This window comes from Melospiza melodia, chromosome 6 (genome assembly GCF_035770615.1).
Source record: "Melospiza melodia melodia isolate bMelMel2 chromosome 6, bMelMel2.pri, whole genome shotgun sequence".
Taxonomy (NCBI): Eukaryota; Metazoa; Chordata; class Aves; order Passeriformes; family Passerellidae; genus Melospiza; species Melospiza melodia.
Window position 1 is genome coordinate 69,259,261 of NC_086199.1, and position 25,463 is coordinate 69,284,723.

Here is a 25,463-nt window from a genome sequence, read left to right on the forward strand (position 1 = left end):
AAACTCATGAGGCTCCTGTGGTCCCACTTCCTGATTTCTCGAGTTTGTCCAGGTCCCTCTGGATGGCATCCCATCCCTCAGGTGTGTCAACCCCCTCCAATCAGCTTGGTGTCATCTGCAGGTCTGCTGAGGGTGCACTCAATGTCCCTGTCTGTGTCACTGCTGAAGGTACTGAGCAGTACTGGTCCTGAGGCACACCCTTTCCTCTGCACACTTGGTTTGCCTGCAGTACTGGTCCTGAGGCACACCCTTGCCTCTGCACACTTCATTTGCCTACAGCAGCAGTGCTCCTTTCCCGCTCCTACCTCACCCCTCTGTTGGACAGCTGCTGTGCAGAGGCTGATGCAATACCATCCTGGGGAACCACCAATGAGAAATGCAATCAGGGATTACACTGTGAAGAATACATGCTTACAGATGAATTAAGGCTGCATGGCCATGCTTCATGCTGGAAATACTTGAGACAGGCTTGGCCATGCAACCTTAACGATATTAATTAGTATTATTAATATTAGGCTGCATGTTTGAGCTACTTAACTTTAATTTACTAGCTGCATGTTCCTGCTACTGTTACTATGCAGCCCATTTACTGTCCCTGCCTTGGAAAATTTCTAATTCTGGTGGAAGAGAGAAATTCATCTGCTTCCCAGCTCCAGGATTATTTCCTTGAAGGGTAACCTGGCCTCTCCTCTGGCCTGTTCTTTACCAAGGAGCACAGATGATACCCAGAGAATTGTCTTGGCAGTACTCTGTGGTTTATAGGATTTTGCAAGATTTTACACAGTGATTTCCTGTCCTCCTTCCCAGTAAAATTATTGATTTCTTTTCCCTCTCCTCCTCCACAGAAGAATTTGAGAGAGTAATTTCTGAAAGGGCTAGGGCTAAAATTCTCTATGTTTGAGAACACAGTTTATTTAAGACAGAGAGGTGAAAATTTTGCCTCAGAGACCAGATGCAAATGGAAACAACAGTGTTTAAACCTCTGACACACCAAAAAGAAGAGCTGAGACTGCAGATTTTTATGATAGGGAACGTATTTACCTTTGCATCCATTTATGGAAGAATCTTTGCAAAGCCCAGCAAGCGAAAGGGACAAGTGGAAATGGGGGGAAGAGAGGGACAGAATGAGAGCAGGATCAAGGAGACAGAAGTAGTGTAGGACAGGAGGACATCTCCTAATGAGGGAGCTAGCTACCTAGCAGAGCTGGCTAGAGCTGAAAATAGGCTGAGGGTTAAAGAGTGAAGCCAGTTGTCAGCAATATTGTGACAGAAGCAGAGACAACCACAGCAGTAACAAGCTCAAGACATGTTGCTGCTCCAGAGGCAGCATTACAGAGGCACCCCAAAACCATTGCCATTGCCAGAAATGGGCTACATTACAAATGTCCATAGTTTTGTATTAAATGGGCACCCTCCAGAAGTTAAAAAACAAGGAATGATACATTTAATTTTCTATTGGGCTTCTCCCTCCAGACAAAGCAAGGCTTAACTGCAAGTGCTAAAGCCCCTATCACTGTAGGATTTGGGATGTGATGAGTGTTACAGGTAATAACAACAAAACCAGACAGGAGCACAATTATTTCTTTAACCAATAATTTGAGTTGTTATTTGCAATTCATTAAGAGCAAGGGTCAATATCTTCTAAAGTTTGGAGCAACCACTGTGCCCATCTCCCATTTCATGGTTTGCAGACCTTCTCAGCACACACAGAACAGTGATTCCCTCTGGTTCTAATAAAAAAAGAGAGGAGATGCTGCTAGTTAGGGAGACAGCACAGAGTTTCAAAAGCTCCTAGGACTTCTTGTTGCAAGTACCCTACAGGCTCCAACCACCAGAACAATCTAAAGTTTTCCAACACAGGGCACAGCTGTACCAAAAGTTGTACCAAAGAACAAACAGTTGACCTCCAGCCAACAGAGAGAAATCATGCACACTGCAGTCGTTCATATTTTCTGCTTTCTAGATCAAAACAAACACAAATCTTAATTGAAACTTATTTCACCCATTAAGGAAGAGCAAAACTAGACACCATTTTCAAATCCTGCTGTGGTGACACACAGGCTTGTGTTTCCTTTATTCCAGTAGAGGGCAAGAGCTACACAAGGAAGCATATTTAGAAGGCAATTAGGTCTGAGCAAGGGGAAAGGTAAAAGAAAAGATTTTCAAGACTCTTGTCACCTAATGTCATTTTTAATAGCATTAAGTAGAATTTTTTGCAGGTTTCTTTCAGCTCTTACAATAACATGCAATACAACAACTAAAGTTTTCCTTCATGCCTTTAAAAAAAAACTAATAATATCACAGCAGTTCACTCATTGCTTGGATGATACATAATTCCCATCCCTTCAGACTGCATGCACTCATTTGTTCCACCAAGTTTACAGTGAACTGTTTGGAAAGATGATCTGAACTGACAACAATTCCATTGCACAAATTGACAGTGCTGTACTTCAATGTGTAACACACACATCCCTGAAAAGTTCATCCAGAAGAAAGATGCACAGGTTCCTTCAGTTTAACACTCGATAAATAGCAAAATAAATGTAAAGTGGCAATCTGGTCCTGTTTACTGGACAAATACACAGAAACACTAAGACTGCACAATAATCAGGGGATGTGGCCCTGTTTAGCCATGAAGAAGGTAGTGAAGTGCTGATTGAGCTCTTGAGCATTGCTAGATTATTTATGTCACTGATAGAAATATGTGTGGCCAAAGCAATAGCAATAGCAATCATACTATTCTTAGGCACATCTCTTTTCAATACACAGTGTTACACTGAAATACTTTGTCACTTTGCTTTTGTATGAAAGAGTCAGGAATTTAGATCCCATTAAAAAAACAACAACAGCAAGAGTCTCTTAGGGATTACATTAGGTTCCAATTCAGCAGTTTATATTTGATAGCACATGTTAGAATTAAAAAAAAACCAAGCAAAAAAAAACAACTAAAAAGGATCAGAAACTACAGAGTACATCAGTTAAGTTTTAAATTTACACAGTATTTAATTATGAGACTCATTCAAAAGTTATACTTTTATATCAATGTGAGTGAACTTAAGAAAAATAGAGTGCAATATGTGCATCAGAAGAAAGCATTGCAAGAGTAGAAAGAGACGGTGAAATCTTCCCTCACTGATTCCTTTAAAATTAAGCTGGACAAGCCCTGGGAAATCATTGAGTGAAGGGCAGAGGAGTCCTGTAATAAACTGTGGAAATAAACTGTGGACGTGATCTGCCCAGACCAATCCTTTTTGTCTTTGATTGAGGGAATTCTGTGGATGTAAGCATTGTTGCTCTGCTTATTAACATATGAATATTTGGCTCTGACATTTCTTATCAGCTAAGTATAAATTTCTGCCAGGTTGCTTCCTGCAACATTTGGCAAATGAGCCCATTTTGATTAGAAGGTAATTTATTGCATACTGGAGTTCAGGGGGTGTGATCATTGAAAAAGACAGATTAACAATCAACAGTTTGGGGAAATAATAGGAACAGCAACATATTTACACACAGAGATGAGGATGACATCTCTAATGTAAACACTTGCAAGCAGTTTTTCATAACTACACAAATCACAATGACTGATAAACCCAGGGGCCAACACTCAGCAACAGGATTGCAGAGATAGGCAGACTCCTAATCCCACAGGCAACTTGCTACTCCAGTGAAAAAAGTTCCCAAAATACCAAGTAAGCATTCTTCTGCTGAGAAAGGTTTAGGCTGCCTATAATACAACCCAATGCAGAATTAAACTAGCTAATTTGGGCAGTGGTAGCTACAGAGTTATAAAAGGAAGAACTGCACAAGCAACATAAGCTGAATAAATCCTAAGGAAAATGGTCCAGGATGGCTGCAGCTGATTTAACACCAAGCATAAACATTTGTATAGGCCTAGGTTTTGAAATGCACTTACAAGCTGAGAACCTCAGTCTAGGCTGATTTTCAGAGTGCCACATAAACCTGAGGAAGCTGCCAGTGGGCATGAGATACCTCATAACATTGAAAAAAATATGTCAGCAAATGAAAATCCTGGTTATGCCAGCAATTTTTTATGCTTCCATTGAGTAATTTTGGGTTTTTCTATACTTGGAGTTCTTCTGTATAAAACATATTCCTACCTCTAACAGAATTGCTTTTAGAGGTTCACTTTGCCCAGTGAGCAGTTTGCAAGTGAAAAGCATTTTGCTGCTGTTTAAGCACAACTTTAGAAATTTGCTGGGAGGAAAAAATAAACTTGCACAAACATTGCTAGAGAGCTTTACAGCTCACAAATGCACATAAACTTTGAAGAAAGGATCACTTATAAAACCACCCAGAAGACAGCAGACTATTCAAGCAATGGCTGTCAGATAATGCAACTAACTGATGCTGCAGACTCATCATAAATTTAGCAGGAGACAAATGCACTTCCTATTGACCCTTGGTAAATCTTTAAACAAACATCTCTGCAATCTCTTCCAACCCCCTTCAGAGAAACTCATTCCTTTCACTGCTGCACCAACTAAGATGAGTATGACCAAAGGCAAAATGTATTCAACAAGACCAAAGGAATAACAGTGCACAAGATAGACAAGCCTGGAATATGGCGCAGAAGCTATTAGCTAGCCTACAGGGTAGGCAGGGAAAATTTCAGTTTATATGAACAACCTAGAATTTATTAAAAAGTAACACCATTTTTATTTATATTTCAGCTTTCTAACTATTTAAACAAAAATCTAAAGTCTCCAAAGACTACTTAAAATTTCTCCCCATTTGCCCCTATTAAGCTAAGAAATAAACACAAAAGTAAAACAATTAAGATGCATTGATATATTCAGATATGAAATCATCAAAAATGTCTTTAGACATTGGAGAATCCTGCAAAGAGAATTCCCATGGCTGTATTTTATTTGATGGGACCCTAAATTAAGACACAGGTGTCTAACAAGCTGAACCAGATCCAGCAGGCATTCAAGTCAGAAGAGTCAGGCTTTTCTTTAATTCCAGTAAAACTAGTCTTGACTGTCACTGGAGAAAAGCTTATAAGCAGAGCTGATTTGAGTATTCTTAGCAATGTCAACACCACTAGAGGAGAAAACATGGCCAGGTTATTATTGCTGCCAGGTGGGATGGAAAGCAGAATTAAACATTTCAAAGGAGAAATTTTTCTTCCATTGATTTTTCATTACCTTTTTTTCCTCAGCCAAATGTTGCTATCAGCCTCCATATCCCAGCACCTCTCCTGGCAGAAGGAAGTGGCTGCCAGGTCCAACACTGGCATGGAGCCAACTAAGCAGCCACACTCCATTCTGCCTATGCCTAAAATTAGGGGTAGGAATAAGCAAAAGAAAAATAGAGATAGAATTGCATTATTAAGGAAATAAATGGAAAAAGGAGGTGGGAGGAGAAAAAAGAAAAGGAAAAAGGACAAAAAAGGACAAAAAGAAAGGAAAAAATAGACTTGAAACCCTAAGCTTTGCCTTTTGGAGTAATCAAGTAGTGAATCAGGTTCACTCTCAGGCCTTGTTAAAGGCAGTGTTTATTTTCAGCTGAGCCTAAATAGAGCCAGGATTTCTGGTTCTCTTTATGATTTCTTATATGCATCTTTTTCATGCAAAATATAAACTTCTTCTTGACCAAGGTAGAAACAGTTGTCTTCAAAGACAAGTCTTTGAATTCCAGGTCAGACGAATGCAACATGACACTGGAAATGCCTGTTCACCAGGACTGACATATCAGGTCTGCCCAAAGAGAAATTCAATGGCTCAGTGCCTCCTGTAATGCAAAGCAGACACAAGATAGTCACTTAAAACAGGATTATGCATCACAGCACCTGTGCAAAACAGCCACACCACATTAGCAAATTCTTATCATCTAAAGGAGAGAAAAGAATTCAGAATTCACTCCTACTTTAGTAACATCACTATACAAGTGGCTGTCCCAGGAGACAGAGCACCTCGAGGCACTCACAGGATCAAGAGAAAAGAACCTTTGATTAAAAGAACATGCTGACAGACACAGTACCTATCTGCAAAACATATAAACAGTAAACAAATACCACACTTCAAACACTGTCCAGTGCTGCCTTATGTTACAGCTGCTGCATGATCAGGCCAGGTGTTTAACTTCATCCTGCTAACAGAGCCCAGGATCAGCCATATCTGGAACTGAAGCAGGCAAAGAAATGCTCATGAGGTGCATGAGAAGCAGGTGTAGACAATGTGAGGTCCCCATCAGAGGCTAGAGAGGGCAGGTTCCCATTTTCACTTGGTTTATGGCTAACTGGTCACCTGCTGGGAGAAGGGGCTTTATTCCTTGCCCCTGAAGGCTGACTAAAATCCTCCTCACCCCCCACTCCAGGTGCATTGTGCACCTTGGATCTGACTTCTCCCTGTCTCCACAAGAGATGTGTTATGTATTTGCTTTCCTGATATTGATCTTAGAGTATTCATGCATTTGTGTTTCCAGGATCCCTAGAGGAGAGTTTCTTGCAATTTATATATATATATTGCTTTTGCTTTCAAAGATTTTTGTGGGAAACATGTTTTCATCTGCAGCCTCTTCCTATGTTATACTGTTCTGCCTTCTTACCAATATTTCTAAACGGAGCATGTGGTGGTTTCTATTTGCCTTATGCAAACTGCATATTCAAACTTGAGCTGAGCAGGAAAGCAGTGCCATGAGGTCTCTCTTACAGAGTGCTGTTAAGATGACAGATAAAAAACATTCAAAGAAAAATCCAGGAACTGATGGTTATTCTCAGCAAGAAAACTTTAAAAGGTGACAAAGCATAGCAGAATAAAACTGGGAACACATAGTCAGGATTAGTTTTAGGTCCTCAAGTACCAACAAGAATTTTATAAAAGTTTCTGAGGCCTCATTAAGTATTGGAGATAAAGCATGGTTTTTAGGGAACAACTTCCACAACTTTTCATGGCTTTCAAAGGGACAGTCCCCACACTTGTAGGCGGTTTCATCTTATGTGAATGTAGCCAAGGTCAGTGGATTTAAAGGAGGGTACAGCACCTCTGTATGATGACTGACCTGCTCCTTTTCCTGAGATTGTGGCATACATTCAGATTCCCCACTCTGGATAAACTTTTCCATCTCAGCAGAGAGGCCATCAAAATCTTCTGGAGAATGGTAACTGTTTTACACAAACTGTGCAGAGGCTGATCATCTGTATCACCAGGGAACAGGAAATCAGACCTGTGCATCTCAGCCTGGCATATGTTGCTTCCCTGTGGGCAGCAACTCTGTGGTCTGGGGCTGTTTGAACTGCAGAGGGCATGAGCATCTCCCAAGTTCCTCACCTGGAGGAGTTTGTAAGACAGCACTCCAAGGCGGGAGCACAACAATTAAGGGAGAATAGCATAAAGTATCCCCTCCTTGGTTTTGAGAGTGTCCTACTCCCTCTGCACACAGAAAATGTCCATTTACAAAGCCTGCAGGAGCTCAGCAGGACCTGCACTGTGCTGGAGAGCAGGGTGAGCCACACTGGCTCCCCAGCAGAGAAACAGAGAAATCACTGAGCCTCTGGGATGGCTCCTGCTGCTGGTCAAGCCCCTTGATTCCTCCGCCACTGTGTGTCAGGATCTGTGAGACCCAGCTGAGTCCTGAACTCACCATCAGATGGAAGTCCTTGCCTCTTATCACACTTTGAGTCTGTGAGCGGCAGCTGCCCTTATTTCCTAACTTGTGCTGAGTCCAGACTGACTAGGTTACCCATTTCTTGGCTGTCTGAGGACTCCTCATCACTGCCAACCTCTGCAGCTCTGCAGGTGAGGTTCTGCTGACCTGGGAACCATTTTGCATCTTTTCAGTAGAACTCTCAGGTTCCCAAAAAGTGTAGCTCATTGCTTATCTTTCCTCCTGTACATCTAAAAGCACAACTTCACTGATGTACCTCTCAGCTAAGACTAATGAATAAAACAGTGTTATGAACCTACAACTTGGTTGCACCTATGACTCATTTCAAAAGCTTCTCAAGTGGAGTGGCCCAATAGCAGGTACCTGTGCAGTTTCCTATGGCTCACATCTGTTAGACAGTAAAAAGTAGAGTCTTGCTGCAATATCATCAGAGCAGCCTCTTACGGTAAGGCTGAAACACAGCAGTTTTTCTTTGGAGCCTGATTTTCTGTCCCCTCTATGCAGTGTCACTCTAACATGGATTTTGTCCTACTGCTGAGTCAAGCAGATGTGAGAGCCTCATGCAACTTCACAAAAAATCAAGAACAGCCACTTGTGTTGAAATACCTGGAGTTTTATGTGTTCTCAAGCAGTGTCCCCTCACAGTCAGTGGGAAAAGCAACAGGCTTATCCTGGTGCACAATCTATAATATCCATGTCACATTACTACTGTCCCCAGAGCAGAAGATTCTCAAGGATACCGTGGGGTGTACACAATATCCATGGCATGACACAAAGCAAAAAATAATTTCAAAGGTCATTAAAGCTCTAAGCATTCAGGCATTTTTTTCTTCATATGTAGTAAATTTAGTAATTCCAAGAGATTTCACATATTTAAGTCTTTCAGTATTTTATTATTCTCTTCCTGCAAAGAAAGCTAAGAAATCAACTTTGAGCACATCCAGTGTCAGTATTGGAGGAGAAAATTTTGCTTCCAAAACAGTAAGTAGGCTTGCATGCCTCCAACCTCTTGTTCTTCCCCTATCACATGAGCTGCATTGGAAGTGCCATTCACTATTCAGGTGAACTAACTGCTAAAACACAACTAAAGAGCATTTTCCAAAAAGACTCCTCTCTCAGCAACTGCTATGACAACAATCTCACTTGCTGCTCTTCCTATTCAGACAAATCCATAGGTATCTGTCCAGTCTTTAACCCTTAACTGCACACCTAGAGCTGAATACCTTTGGGCTGACAAAATCCTCAAAAGCCCCGGCCTAGCTATGGTAGCGTACCACTTCTCACGGGATTTGAAATCTTACATCTCCTCATGATGGCAGAAACATTTGCATACTTTTAGTGCCATGATACATGGTTAAGACAGCCCCATTTACTACTCTTTATTATTAATAGTTTCTGAATCCCTCACTTTACTTTGATTTGAAGGCCAGGGTTGTGCCTACAAATTATGCCAAAGCCCTGTGTAACAAATGCTCAGATTTTTCAGCCATCAAAACTTCATCAGTCTTGACTTCTTTGCTTTGAGAATCAGGACATAACCACAACATCCCGGAGAATGTAAGGTGAAGATTTCTGTTAGGAGGCTTAGGTGCACAAGATAGTCTGCAAAATGCTCCTGAGAAGCATTTTGCTTCTTCCAGGCAAAATTCTCTGCAGCCACAGTCAGCTTTCTTAGTTATTTCTGTGGGCCAGTATTTTGCAGCGCAGATGTACTGGCAGTTCCAAGCAAAAGCACTTTGTGTACTGGGCCCAGGCTTTGTCTGTATTCTGTTAGCTGTTGAATCCTTTGTGCATGCTCATATTCTCCAAAAAACCCAGCACTGCCCCTGGCTGGATGCTCCTCAGCTCTTATGGCAACTCCCCGCCTCTTCATCTGCTCCTTCTCTTCCCACTGCAGAGAGCTCTGATTACACCGAGCCTCTCTCTTCGCAGGGGGCATTGCTCTAGTAAGATGGCTACATGCAGAAATTCATGTCCCCACATGTCAATATCTCTGTCCTTAGCACTATAACTCAGATAAGAATTTTGTTTATCCATACAGTGAATGGGAAGAAGCATAAGCTGAAATCTGAGACATAGAAATACCGTTTTGGTTTAACAAGTGCTACTGTGTGTCCTTTGCCACACAGAGAAGAGAATTCTTTAGTAATTTTTCCACACTCTCCTGATTATCACAACTCAGTTTCTCCTAATTTTGAACCTCCATGCAAAGATCTGGGACATTCAGAGACATGCAATTATAAACAGAGTCACCCCATCTTGACCTGAGCCAAACTCCCTTGAAGGGCAACCACAGAGCAGAACTGATGGCTCTCATCAGTCACACACGCCCGTTCCAGCAGAGCTGTGCAGAGCAGGATGCTCTGCTCCAGCCTCCTGCACCCCTGCTGAACATTAGCCTTGTTAACACATATAGTTGTGGGGAATATCTTCTCAACAGTTAAAGTCACAGCTGTAAAGGCTCCTGACCATGGAAATACATATCTGTCATGGTCTTTAATAGCCATGTTTTTACTATCTACCCTGAGCTTTGAATTTCTTATGTACAACCCAAAATAATTTAAGAAATGTACAATTAAACTATTTTAATCAGTTTGGGAGAGTAACCAAAAAAATATAATTACTATATGTCTCATGCAGCTAAAATGTTAAATGAGCCTTTTGATAAATACTATTCTTAAATAATTAAATTCTGTATTTATATTTATCATTCTTGCAAAATAAGACATCAATATAGGATAATTTTTCATCTACTCAAAGAAAATCTCAAGTAGAAAAATTGTCAATTCATCTTTCTTCAAGACATTGCTCCCCTCTTTCAGTTATCCCCAGAACTCCCCTGGAGGGAAATAACACTTAGGTTCTGTCTTTTTAACTTGCCTGATTTACATAACTCTAATGATATTTAAGTGCCTTTGGCTGCACTTTCCTTCCTTTTCCTCGTTTTTTACTCCCAAACTCTCAAGGCAGATGAAGTAACAGTTGGCAGCATCTTGCTCATTACAGCATTGCCTGTGCTGCTCAGAGTCACGCCACCATGGCTGCAGCTGGCTGAGCACCTCTCCAGTCCTCCCAATAATTCCAGTTTTCCCTTGGAAACATAAGTGTCCTTTGCAAATGGGGGAAAAGAGTTCTTCTTTGGAGTCACATTGTTTTCCCAGGAGCAAGGGCTGCAGGAAAGCAGAGAGGTGCAGAAGATCAGGGCAGTTCTGTCTCAAGTCTGACCTCTCCACTTGGATGAGTGGTGGGAACACATCCTGTGAGCCTTTCATCTGCACAGTCTCTGCCAGATATAGAAAACACAGACATCACTCTGCACAAAAAGGCCAGAGAAGAGAAAAATTACAACTAACACTGATAAGAAATAACAGGACTGAAGAGATGCAGAAGAGAACAGATTTGATTTTGGAAGCTGAATTTATAGTTTAGGGATGGGCAGACATGGTGTTGAAGAGTTCCTGCAGACAGGATGAGAGGAATCTTGCTAAAGACAAGCAATCTCTCACACTTGCTAAGGGTAAAGTGTGGGGTAGCCACCACAAGTTGTGTCTTTTAGGGATAACATATATTTCAATATTCATGGTCATCAACTGATAATTGACCTTCCTTGTTATTCACCTTTCCTTTCTTTTCCTATTTCAATTTTCTTTCTATTTTATTTTTTCTCTGTACAAAGAAAATTGAAGTATGGGAAACAGAAATAACTGCTTTTCTTCACTGCTCCTCTGAAAGTCCATATGGGGAAGGAAAAATAGAAACCATTCCTGTCAGTCCCAAAGTTGTGCCGGCAGTCAGACATATACACAATTTCTGCTCTCTGTCTGTCTAAAAAGGGACTGGAGTCCTCACTGCACACCCGGGCAGAAGATGTGGATGACAATCCCTGACTCATGAGCCCTTGTGATCATCTCGGAAGTGATGGTTTCCAAATGAGTATGTGGACCACCACTGATATTTAAACTTTTTGCAGTGCCTTGCAAAACATCCTCAAAAATGCCTAAAAACTATTTTAATCTCTGCTGCCTTCCTTTCCTTTTGTCTACAACAGCCACATGTCACCTTCTGCACTGATGCCTGGCACAGCATTGTTGAGAGCCTCTGCTGTCACCGTGATCAAGCACAGCTCTCTTTCCATGATGGAAATCTAAGCAAACTGCATTCAGGAATACCTGAACTGTTGAACTCTTTGCTTCACACAGAATAGGCAGCTGCAAGAAGTACAAGTTCTTATCCAGGGTTTTCTCAAACAAGAATACCATTAAAACAGAAAAGCTGTCAGAATCACTTAGGTTCCCATGTGATCTCCTATCGCCAGTCTCAGTGTATATATCTGTTCTTAATAGCTCCCACCCTCTTTTTATTCAAATGTGTATTTCCCAAGAAATATTTTGCCGAAAGTATACAATGTTATTTTTGTTAAACCAAAAGTAAAAATTTACTCTTCTTCTGCTTTCAGACAACTAATAAAAATGCTTCTTTCTAACAGAAAATTACAGTCTTTCATGTAAAAACTAAGAAAGCTAAAGATTAATACATTCCTTTTATAGGCCACAGTACCATCTTCTAAAATTTGTGAAGATTGGACTATTTTGTGTGATTTCATTTAACCAATAAAGTCCTTTGAAAGGCACATCCATCTCTCTCTCAAGTTTAATGGGAACAAGACCCTTCAGGGTATTTATGTTATTACCTTTTTGGCTATTGTGAGTTTACTATTAGGTTTAGAATAGATCAATGTGGAAATATAGGAGATTATTCTCTTTTTATATTTTAGAAGATATCTGCGCCATACCAATGTACAATTGGTACAATAATGGCAGAATAATCTTTTAATCAACCCCATACATTAGGGTGTGACCTTGAAGCCTTAACTAAAACCGTCAGTCACACTGTGTGCTGCAGGAGGGAGTGCTCCTTGGCACACAGACAAAATGTCCCAAAGGATATATCTGTGTCTCCCAAGTTTGTTATGCAGACTCTAAATCTCTCTACCCGCCCACCAACACATCACGATCTGCTGATCTTGTTTTCCAAAAACTAAAAGATGCAACCTTTTAATCATCTTTGCACTGCTGTGTGTTCCTAGGTTAAGATGAAACCCCTGCATTATGAAAAATATTGGTTTGTTGTTTTGTTTTTTAAATATGGTGCTTGTAACAGACAGCAATTACATCCTAGCATGTCTTTGGTTATCCCTGAATCACCCACCCTGTAATCTCCACAGTTCTTATTCTAAAATAGAAGCATTTTCTCCATTCCTGTCTCCCAGAGGAACACCCTTTTTGTAATAGCAAAGGGAAAGATGCTGCCTGGGTACAGATGTCACCAATCCCTGTAAATATGTGAGCAATCTTAATGTCCAGAATTATAACTAATCTAGGCAAAAGTTCTCAATAAAAATATCAACTCATCTCCCACGTTCAGAATTTTTCTCCTCCCACTTTGTGCCTTCTATTGGGATTAACAGAAGCCCTCTTCATGCCTTTCCAGCAATCCTTCAGCCTCCAGCACTGTCTTGGCTTTCCCATCGTGTATCTTGGTCAGTGCACTGCCCGTACTGAACCATCTGACCCCGCACCAGTCTCATCTTCTGTCGCAGCTAACACAGCTCAGAGAGAATGGTTTCTGGACCTAGAGAACATTGTAACAGTAGAAAGATAGCATGGGAGACCCAATCTCTGTTGAGCATATGGTTTTGACCCACAGGGACTTCCACCTCCACGAAAAAAAAAAAAAAAAGAAGAAAAATCCTCTGACAGACCTGGTAGTATGTGCCTTCAAGTATAATTTTGTATCTTCTCAAAAGAAAAAAAAAATCAATTCAGTTATTATTTCAGGAACTGGCTAAATTCCATCCTGTCCTACTACAATACCTCTGCATTTTCATTTAAAGACTTGTTTCTCTTTTATTTCCAATGTCCATTTTTTAAGCAGCTGCAATGAAACATGGCAAAAATGAATGCCCATACTTAAGCATGGAAAGTGACGAAAATCTCTAAACCCCTGTAGGATGAATGTTACTGTCACAATGGAAAACACAGAGATATTTTTAACAACTTTCTGTTTTGTAATTAGGGAGCAGGATTTTTTACTTGCTTTCATTTCATTTTCAGAGCAGTATTGTAATAAATATCTTCCCCTGTTGCTTTTGTTCCTGGAACTGCAGCATCACACAAGCCCAGCAGGACAAAGTGTTCTTGTGAAAAACTGATTTATTCTCTCATCTCTGACAATCTAAGATGGAAGGATTAAGTGATGATCCTCTGATCTTCCCTTTTCCTTGTCTCCATGCATACACTTTGCTCTTGCTAGCTTGCTGACCAGTCTGCAAACGTATTGCTTGAATGGCCCCATTCCATTAGGGAGCTGACATCTCTCCCTTTAGAGTGTTATTAATATCAGTCCTTGAAAGCATTTAACCAATGACAATCTAACATTAGCTCACAATGGGATTTAAAGACATTACAGTTCATTAATTTATGGTTTAATGCTGCCTTCTTCCAATCTGTTGCCCTTTCTCATTACAAATGGCAAAAAAACCAAGCTATAAAGTCCACAGTATCCTGCATAAAATGCTGCATAAGGGCTTCATTTATTTGTTTACTGGTATGATTGAAACACACAAATCCTGTTCCTGTTTTACAAGTCAATTGCAAAAGAATAACTGCTGGTTGTCTGGCAGATACTATTTTTGCTTCACTTTTCCTCTTCTGACCATTTTTCTTCCTGCACAGTCAATTTACATATTGTATTTTCCTCTCCCATAAAATATCAGTAAAATATGAAAATCATAACACATTCCAATCAAGCTGAATTCAATAAATAGAATAATATTGTTTGAAACTTTTGCTAGGATCTTCCTGGGAAAAAGGATAGATTAGTAGTTACAACTGATTTAAGACACGCAGACAGGATGATGTAGAGTTCTGTCATAACTTTAGTTCTCTGCAAAATTGGATCGATGTAATTGACCTTTAATTGTTCAAAGAAAACATAAAGAACAAAAATATGTCAAAATATCTTTCTTGGGAACCAGAATAAAATATTCCATGTCTTCATTCTATGATCCGTACTTTGAAGAGTGCCTCCTGGCAAGCAGGAGAGCAGCTGCGCTGCCAAGGTCCTGGGAGCCTTGGTGGACACTGCTGAACAGCGTGTGCTGCCAGCAAGGAAAGCCAACAATTTCCTGGGCTGTGTCAGCAGCAGCAGCAGCACAGATCAAGGGAAGTGATGAACTGCCTCTGCTATGCACATGTTGGACCACAGTTACAGGGCTGTGTCCAGGTTCGGTCTGCCAGGAGAGATGACGAGCGAGTTCAGCAGAGGGTCATCAGGATGGCTGGGTGCGGCGAGGCGTAGGTGGCCAAAGTCCGGCTAGCTGAAGGATATGGGCCGACACCTCAGCTGCATCGAAGGCCTGTCCCCCTTGGCATCTCGGCCTCGGGCTGGGCTGGATCGCGGACCGGGTTCGCAGCGCTGGAGAGACGAGACAACGGAGCGACCACTTGCTGGGGGTGAAGGTCAGTCTATTGATGGTCTGGGAGCACCAACCCAGAGAAGGCACCAACCAGCAAATGGCCACGAACAGAGGGAGGAACAAGGTTTTAAAGGTAGGGGGGTGGATAAAGGAGGGATGCCCAGCTAACCAATAGGGAAAGGGACAGGGAAGTACAGCACATAATCGACATACGAAAGTATCCAATAAGTACAAAGTAAAGGAGGGGCCCCGGGACCACAGCCAACCACAACCTCCAGAGAGAAGAAGGTTCTCGAAGACGAGGAGGAGTGGGGGGTGATTGACTGGGCCCAGGGAGGAGGAAAAGTTTACTTATAAGGAAAATTATGGGAGGGGAAATTATATAACTTACTTAACTCACAAAACCAGGGGAAGGGGTAACCATGGAAACGTAACTGCCAAGAGGGCAGTGGCGGGAAAACTGGGGAGGGCAGAACCATTTTACATAGAACAAGGGGGAATAATACTTAAAATGGGGGGACAAAACGAGAAACTTAAGAACACACTACAACAGCTGGGGGCTGCTTGTCCTGGGAGGAGAAGCTGAGGAAGCTGTGCCTGTTCAGATGGAGAAGCAGGGATTTCAGGAGACCCCTACAGCAGCAGCCTGTCTACACCCTGAGGAGGTTATGGGAAAGAGCCTGCCTCTCCACAGTGCTGCATGCTGGGATGGGCATAAGCTGGAACAAGAGAAGTTCAGAACAGACACAAGGAAAAACCTTTCTCCATGAGAGCAGTCAAACAGCAGAAGAGGCTGCCCAGAGAGGCTGTGCTGCCTCCATCCTCAGGTTTGCAAGGCTCAGCTGAGTGTCCCCGTCCAACCCACAGCTGACCCTGACTGGAGAAGGAGGTGGAACTGGAGATCTCCTGTGCTTCTTTCCAGTCCAAATTATCCTGTCATAGTATAAACTTAACTGACTTCTGTTCCCAAATCCTTTTATCCACATTCTACTGATAAGACTTTGGGGAAGAAAGGCATGGCACTAAGACTAAATTTATCTGATAAACGAGTAAGATACTACAGTGTTTCAAGATCAGAAAAAGGATGGATCTACCCTTGACTACAAAGTGTCCTTTTTCTCTTAATTTCTTCATTAAGTCTTGTGTACAATTGTTCTACTAAAGCTTTAGATATGAAAACTCACTTCTTTTTCCAATTCTGCAGTGTTTGAATTCTGGAGTTAATAACCTTGTATTATGAAAGTTAACAAGGAAATCCAGTGATTATTTTATGATCTGACTGTAACCTCATGATATATGAGTGTGTTAATACAAGCATTAGCGATGACAGTCATAGGATCAGAGACAGACATGATCCCTGAATTAAGATGCTTACTTGAACATAGCCAAGAGTTTTTAGCCTGGTATTAAAGCATAAAAAACCCTGATGAATCAATGTTACTCATATATATATTTTTAAAACATATTTTGCATTTAAGTAAGCCCCTAATAGATATAAATCACTCCTGCCAAAACTAAATAAAGATAATATTTTGGATGCAGGAATGAGTTTATTCAGCAAGATTTAGAAGTGAAAAAAAATATGAGTCATGTCATGGAACATTTGTGTAACTCTGTCCCATTCATAAAGTGTCAACTCTGCTCAGTCCTCACATTGCTCCACAAGGAACCAATGACATGCACTGATTAATAGGAAGGGTTTTTTACCTAATAAAAATAAGCAGAATATGTGTATGGGCAGCTTGGAGCAATCTCTTATGTCTTCCAGTACCTTAACAAGAATGGACTCTTACACAGATTTCATTGCCCTTATTACTGTTTTTCTTGATGTTTATTGTGTCCTCTTCTGATTGAAACACACAGGTGTAATGAATAATTTATGATATTACACATTTACTCTTACAGAAAATGCAGACCATCAACATGTCTACATCAGTGATAAAAATGGGTAATCAGATCCACTAAAAAGAGATAAGCAGAAAATGCTTACAGAGCTTCACCAAAATCATCAGCCATCCATCCTTCATAGCTGTCCCGTGCTGCTCATCACAGACCACTAATGCTTTAAGAGCCAGAGCTACAGATCCATCACTGGGGGTGCTGTGACCAGGCCAATTTCCTTGGAAATCTATGAATATAGCACACGTGAGACAGTAAAAGGGGAACTTTATATTTATTTATTTATTTATTTATTTATTTATTTATTTATTTATTTATTTATTTATTTATTTAGTAAAGGCCTGTGTGTCCAGAAAAACCTGGGAAGACACTACAATTAGGGCGCTGAGTGTATCAGGCTGTCTTTGCTTGCCTCCTAACAGCTTTAAAACATATGGATTTATTTTTTCATGAATGACTGAAGGATGTTTTCCATGAAAAAGAGATGGCTGCAGAAAAACAGGAATTAGAGAATTAGGTTTCTGTGCATATGCATCATCAATATTCCTCAGTATTCACCTCCCATCAGACACTGGAAGACTAATGTGTTTTTTTAGACAGAAGTATTTTTTTCACTTGAAACCAATTACCGATTAAACAGTAGATAGAAAAGTGGTCCAGTAAATTGATCATTTTTAATCAGATGCAGGCTAGAGAAGTATGGATTATTCAAGCTTAGTTGATGCTTCTATTGAAAATAAAATGCAAAGTTGGTTACATATCCAGAGTAGAAAAAAAAAAAAGGTTTTTACTGCTGAAAAAATAAAAGGTTTTTCCTTGCAGTATCGCTCAATAAATACTCAATCAATTTCTCTGCATAAAAGTGAATCCAGAGTACTGGAAATAGGAAATTAAATCTTATTTTAAGTTGCTGACTCAGATCTGATGAGTTTGGTACTGATTCAGCCATTGCTACCAATCTAATTTTGCACACATAATGCTACCACAAAAAAGAAGAATTGCCTTTGTCATTAGTTTTTTAAAAAGTCAAAGAATTAATATTTTGCATTGTTATAATGACTCCTTTTCAGAAAGAACTTAGTGTTGGCAAAGACAAATACAATAAAACTCATATTTTCTTTCAGAATTAGGTATCATGCAAGGAGAAATGCTAAAGAGTTCTCATGGGCTTGTTGAAGGTTATTTAAGGTGTCTGTAGCAGAGCAAGGAACAGCACTCACACATTATGATTTCCCCACCCCGTGCTTTTCCTACCAGGTCATCCTGATGGAAATTTTGTTATCTCTGCTTCTGTGCAATCTGGAAAACATTCAATGCAGAAATTCTCTGCTTCAGAGAAAGGAGAAATTCTCTGCTTCACAGAGAAACAGACACTGGGATGCTCCAGTAAAAAAGTCAACACAGTGTAGCCATTTGCCTCCATCCTCTTAGTGCTACAAAAGCAGCAAGGACAACAATCCTTCTGCCACCTTCCCAGTTCAGAAGTTCAGACTACCCTGCTCTTCTTGCAGTGAAATTACTGACCATGGGTTCCCTAACATGGGAATGCCATACATTATATCAATTAATAATTACTGAAAAAAAATGTAGTCACTAATTTATTTAAATGACTAATGAATCAAAAGTGAAATTATATATATATATATATATATATATATATATATATATATATATATATATATATATATATGAACAGGAGAAAGTCAAGAGTCAACAGTGTGAATATGAAAAGGATTTAGGATTTTAAGTTTTTTTCATCTGGGATTCCTACACAAGCCACATTTGCTTAAATACTCTTAGATGCATTAACAAATCTACATGCAAAATGCAACAGAATTAAAGGTGATATTTATTTTCCAACCTTGGCCTCATGCTAATATCTTGCTATCAATACAGCATTGCATGATTTCTTCATCTCCGCTGAGATAGAACATTAAGCTTGAAGTACCCAGTACCGCTTTCAGGACTATTGCTCTTCTGAAGCATTTTTACAAGAGAAAATGTGAACAGTCTACCATCCAGGAAAACCAGGTACCACAGCAAAACCAGAACTTCATGGTCAGGTGCAAATGAAAATCTTGAAGCAGATGCCTAAAAGAATACACACAAGAAAGTTCATTTTATATACAATATTTGCTGATTTTTGTGCTGCATTTAGGCATCTGGAGAAATGCATAATGTGATAACAAATATTATTTACTACTATTGAAATTCTTCTTTAAAGGAAACTGCAAGATTTTAAGCACCTTTTGAGTCCCAAATAGAATATCTCAAAATTTTCTGCTAGAATGAATTACTAATCTGCAGAGCTCCCTAGGCTTTTGGTTTAAAATTAAGGTACAGCAATTACCATTTTGTTTTCCTTTCATGAGTTAGAATAACAATTATGAATTATCAGGTTTATTCAACTGTTATTATCAATGAGGATATAATTTTCACCACCACATAGGAAACATAACACTGCTTTCAAGAACAAATTACCAATATATAAAAAAATTTAATATTTCTAGAACTTTGGATGATGGTATGTATTTCACATAAATTGTCCTTTAAATACATGTTACAAATAAATCAACAAACCACTTCCATTGGTTTAAATAATTTGAAATTACCTCTTCTCTCTATCAAACACATATATTGCCATGCCACTGCAACACTGTGTTCCTTCAAACCTCATTTTATCCTGAAGCAACTTTTTTGCTAAATGCTTTGTTTCACTAGAATGTTTCTAATAATACTTTTTTTTATAATGTATGAAAAAAAAATTAGTGGGAAAGCTGAACCATGAACAGAAAACCTCATGACATAATTCAAAGGTAAATTAAAACAAAGACTTGATGACAATATTTTGGCATAAGTGTAATTCTTATCTAGAAAACTCACCAAAGTGAGTGACATTTCAAAATTATTTCATGCACAACTTTGCCTTCAATGAATAAAATTTCAGTGACTTTGTTTGGCTACCAGTGGTAGCCAACCTCCACCCTCACTCGTTCTCTCCCCCTTGCAAGCACTGATCACTCAGTCCTTTATTTGTAAAATAGTTATATTCTGAAGAGGAAATCTGAACTCTTTGATTTTTTTCCTAATGAGTTTAACTCCCTGAAGCAGCTCGTGGAATACTGAGAGGCTCAGTAACGAGCTGAACAAGGCTGGTAGGAACTAATGAGGCTTGTAGGAACTAATCCAGTTCTATTTCCAATTCTTAATTCTCTTTACTTCTTAAAGTTTGGGAAACCTGCTCAGTCCATTCCTACCTCAAATGTAGCAGTTGAAACAATATTTTCCTCCCATCTACAAACATGGGCAGACTGCAGAAAGTTGCTAAGTGATGATTTTGCTGAGGTTTAGATTAAATTTAATTGCAACAGTACATATAAAACTTTAGTGAATATGGATTAAAATGTGTTAGTATAATTAAAATGTTAAATTCCAAATTACAACAACTGGATTGAAATTTGGGAATATTTAAGAGAAAACATATGACTTTTTCAATTAATGCTGCTTCCAATGATAATTTCTAAATTAAACCTTTGACCCTGAGTTCTCATTTTGTTGCCCCTTCTTTCCATTTCAGATGACAACATTATCCCATCCATGCATCTGACCCACTCTCTTTCCTAGTTCTACACTGGCCCATATTCCAAGTCTCTGTCCCTACCTGTGAGGTGCTCAGGGACCATGCTAACAGTACCAGAGAAAATCCAGCACCAACAGCCCAAACACACAAGCAGAGCTCACTTTATTTCACCACTGCAGAAATCACAGGGGTTTTAGCAACCATCATAGGACAGTGCAATTACCACCCAAAGAATAGGAAACCTGCTTATCACAGAATTACCATTTTCTGCTCAGACTGCCAGGCACAGATCTGCAGCCTTCTTTCCCCCAGGAAAATATAATGGAGGATGTACATTTAAAGAAACAGGCCAGATTTCCCTTTGCACGCCCTGTGAGAACAGAAACAAATCACAGACATGATTTCTACCTCCCCCAGAAAGGATTAGAGAGAAGCATTTTTGCTGTTTCTCAGATTAACGTGAAGGAATATCAGCTCTGACTGGAGTGCTAACACCATGCCTAGAGCAGAACAGGTTACCAACCCTGTGACTCTTAGCTCTGGCCAAGGAAACATGCAGGGAATGATTCACCATCCTTTCAGGAAGTCACTGTGCTGCAAAAAATTAAATTTCAACAGAATTAACTCTGTGTTTTATTAACAAGTGTGCAAGTCTCACACAACCTGGACATATAGGGCTCACTTTCACCCTCATTAATAGTTTTCACTCCTTTGATTAAAGGGGTATCTGGTGTTAGCTGCCCTTAAGCCACAATTTAAAATGATTTTACATTTAGTCAGTTATTTGATAACATAGAGAATTTTTCTCTGTTAAGGGACCCATTCATAAAAATCTAATACATAACAAAACCTGACCTAATTAGTCTTTATGGAAGGATACACCTTTAAATTCAACCTTTAATCAGAGGATATAAAATGTCTTACAAGAGTAGATGAGAATTACTATGCAGTACCAGAATTTGGAGGCGCTCTGGTGTGGGGTCTGTAATGATTTTTTCAGCGTCATGTTTCAAGTGAGTGGAAAAGCAGAGATTAAATGAAGGTCTCCTGACACTCAGGATCTTTACATCAGCTATTGTATTAAACCTCTTCTCTGTTCCCTCTCTATCGGAAACAAAGGCAACCCCCGCGGCAGGGAAAAATGATGCATCTGACTCCATGGATATCAGAAGGCTAATTAATTACTTTATTATACTGTATAATTCTATATTATATTACACTATATTACACAGAATCTGCCTTGCACTCAACTGAACAGCACCTTGTGACTGTCAGCCGACAGTCCCAACACACACACGTGGCTTCAATTGGTCAATGAATCAAAACACTCACACCAGAATCCAAACACCAATTCTCCTTTGTAAACAATCTTCCACAATGCATTCCTCTTGTGAACAGCAAGAGGAGCAGCAATTGAATAAGAATTGTTTTTTTCTTTCTCTGAGGTTCAGAGAATGTGAATCCCAGAAATATCCTTGGGAAGCTGTGCCTTGCTTTTCTCTGTGAAGAGAAATGCAGCTACACCTGTGTGGTCTGCAGCTTGGAGCAGAAAAAGGAATAAGGCAAACAGTCACCTTACTGGAGTCTGACAGCTTACCATGGCTCATCCAAAATACACTCGGTATTTACCCTTATTACCTGTATTCCCTCATATTCCCTCAATATGAGGGAATCTGATCCAGTTTAAGATTGCTTCAGTGCTGACTAAACCAAATCAAATTTACTTTATGATTGCCATGGGCTAAGAGCAAATTCATAAATAGTACTGAAATCGGGCAGTATGTGCTAGCTTGGTAAACCACTTTCTTGGTAACTCAGCTACCTGATAAACCCTATCTTTTGATGAGGTATATCTCACTCTGCTCAAGACCTAAAAAACCTCAACAAACTACTGTCATCATTTTTATTGAGTGATTACTGACTTATCTGTAAGTGGTCACTATTTTAATTAGTGATTTGATGTCTTTTCAAAATATAATATGCATTTATAATGTACATATTATAAGTATATAGTATACATAAAAGTATGTCCTGTATCCGTCATCACATCACAGAAATGGGCAGCTCCAGATTTTTCATACCCCTTCATCTTGCAGCCTTGCAGAGTGTAAAAATCAAGGAGGATATACAATAAAAATATTTGAATATTCAAAATATTTATGTAGCAGACAAGGCATGAAAGCAGATTTCCCCTCCTGCCTCTCTAATTCATTCAGTTTTGCCTTCTGGAACCTGTTTTATTTTCTGTACTAAAGAATATCAAGAGCTATTTTCTAACTGGTCCATTTCAATCTGCAATATAAAATACCTATTACCCACAGTGTCAGAAGGTAAAGGACTCTCCAGGGAAAATCCTGTTTCTTGAGCTACAGACTGGACAAGGAACTAGAGCACACATTACAGTGGCTAAAGCAGACAGATTGAACAGGATAAAGTTTATGACAGGATGAGTTGGACTCTTTCAGCTACGTGATACTCTCTGTGAGCAAACACAAACACAAACAGATGCCACAAGAAAACACATTTCTGTTTGTGCAATAACAGCAGATGGAGGATTGTCATGGAGCCTGCAAGGTAGGGCATTTATTTAATATAGATTCATACTTGCTGATCATGCTCATGCTTACTTCATATCACCTCATCTGGTGTTTCTCTTACCCTAGATTTTGCTTGGAATCATAAGAGTGAATATTTTAATGTGCTAATCTTCTAGAGACAAGCACAGACAGAATAGTTTCCCATCACTTTAATTATTGGGTAGCACACTGTCTGGAGTTCTCAACAGCCACAGTTTCTATTTATTGGAAAACCTTTAACTCTCTGTGAGGAGGATCATTATCTGATACTCTGCAAGTGAAGTGTTTGATGAGAACATGATTAATCAGAGAGTATTCTGAGCAGCTCAGCTCTTGGTGACAGGCCCATAATCAAAGAGGCAATAAGAATGTGCACTAAAGCAATTTTGTGATTAACATATACATTATTCTGCCCAGTGCTGTATGCAAAGCAAAGAATTGAGGACAAGTGGACAGAAAATGAACAAAATGTCTTATTTCCATAATTTTTCAAATGAAACCTGAACTGAACAGGAATAAAGCTGCAATAACCTTCCGCCTTCAGCCTATGAGAACAGTAAATGCAAAATCTAGTAAGTAACATTTCCTTTTCTTAATTCCAAAACTACTGGCACTTCTTATTCATTTTTCCATAGCCTAGAGTGTGCAGTCATGCAGTCAGATTTCAAAAGAAGCTTTAAATTTAGCTGAGAGAAAAGCTGGGCCAGGCATGGCAAACAGGCATTGATTTGTATCAACCTGCCAAAAAGATTCTGCAAAGATCTTGCCAAATCACAACCCCCCCTCACCCCCATCTTCTGTGCTAGCCTGATGGTTTTTCTCTTACTCGTTTTCTTTGTTAATTTTCATCAATTAATTAAGGTGGCATTTTGTCTTGCAGTCTTCTGGGCAGCCTAACCAAGAACATGACAGAGCAGTGATTCTATTCACCTGTTGGGGACAACTGAAAGACCTCCAGAAGGAAAATATTACTGAAGGAAAGAAGGAAAATAAGCTCACATCTGAAGCCTTCTTCCATATAAAAAGAAAGCAGGCAAACGACCTGCAAAAGACTCAAAAGTTTTAAATTCTTTTGTTTCATTGAATTCCTGTATTCCTTATCATATTTTAAATACTTGCTACAATATTGAAACAAAATTAAAAATATGTGATCACTAAGCTTATCAAAATAACCTGGAGGTACAAAAGAGTTATTGCAAGGTTCAGCTGGGGTATTAATTTTTACACTGTCACAGTAAATAACAGACTTTAATCCTTCTGCACTGGCAGATAAACTACCTTAGGATCTAAGAATATGCACATAGGCAGCAAGCTGGGAAGTAGTGTCCTGCAAGTTTGTACCTTAAGTAACATGACAGTAACTTTGCTCTGTGCCATGTTCTAAGAAGAAGAATTGTGGATATATGTGTTAGGGGTGCTTCCACTCCTGAATTAGTAGGTCTGTGCCTACAGGCAAAAGTGTCTCAAAAATTATTTGAGACAGATCCTCCATTGCTGCAATCTTGGTACTACCCTTCACGCTGGCAAGCAGTAGGTATAAAATATAACAGCACTTTTCAGCCACTTTGTCTTCATTTTGCACAGATGTAAATGATTGCAAAGGTGCAGAGTTATGGAGAATCTGGCACTTAATAAATATTAATTAGCAAAGAATTACACTGCCCCGTTGTGGTGCTAAGCATTATCATTCCTACTTAATAAATGGTGCTGCAGTCACAGAACAAGGTTAATTTACTAGTTCACAATAGCACCAGACAATGACAGAGCCAGGAATAGAACACAGGGGCCTCACAGCTATGTGTAAGTCCTGTGAGCCCCACAGCTGTATTTTTTTTGTGATTGCCTTTCTTATTGTATCTGCTTCCCAAAATTTCATCATATTGCTGTCTCTTTACCTGGGAAAAATATGTGAATATTCCCTTCAGCAAAAAGCTGTCAATGTCACAGCACAGCACAGACAGCGAGGGATGGGTTCCCCTGGGACAAGAGGCATGACACCCAACAAGTTAAATGAGCAGCTCAAAGGGATTTTTTGTTGACAAAAGGTTAGTTTAAAAATAAGTAATATCGTGTTAATTGTGGCATTTCCATTGACTGTGCAACATTAAAAGGCTTAAGAACACACCCTGTACAGTCCAGGGACAGAGATATATTATAAACTCTAGACAAAATTCAAAGGACTTAAAGGGTTGATGCTGCACCAAGAAACTTTGATATTTTGATGAATCTTGAATTTTTGTGATTTGCAATGCCAAGCAAGCTCTTCTGTGCTCTGGCCAGAAATACTGAAGGTAAGGAAAAC

General features: G+C 39.6%; 1 long non-coding RNA gene across 1 annotated transcript; it reads left to right on the top strand.

The window, feature by feature from the left end:
* Positions 1–14,715: 14,715 nt before the first annotated feature.
* On the top strand, positions 14,716–24,811 carry LOC134419871 (uncharacterized). Its single transcript, XR_010028184.1, has 2 exons — positions 14,716–15,149; positions 24,042–24,811. It is a non-coding gene; the product is annotated as an uncharacterized LOC134419871 (long non-coding RNA).
* Positions 24,812–25,463: the final 652 nt, after the last annotated feature.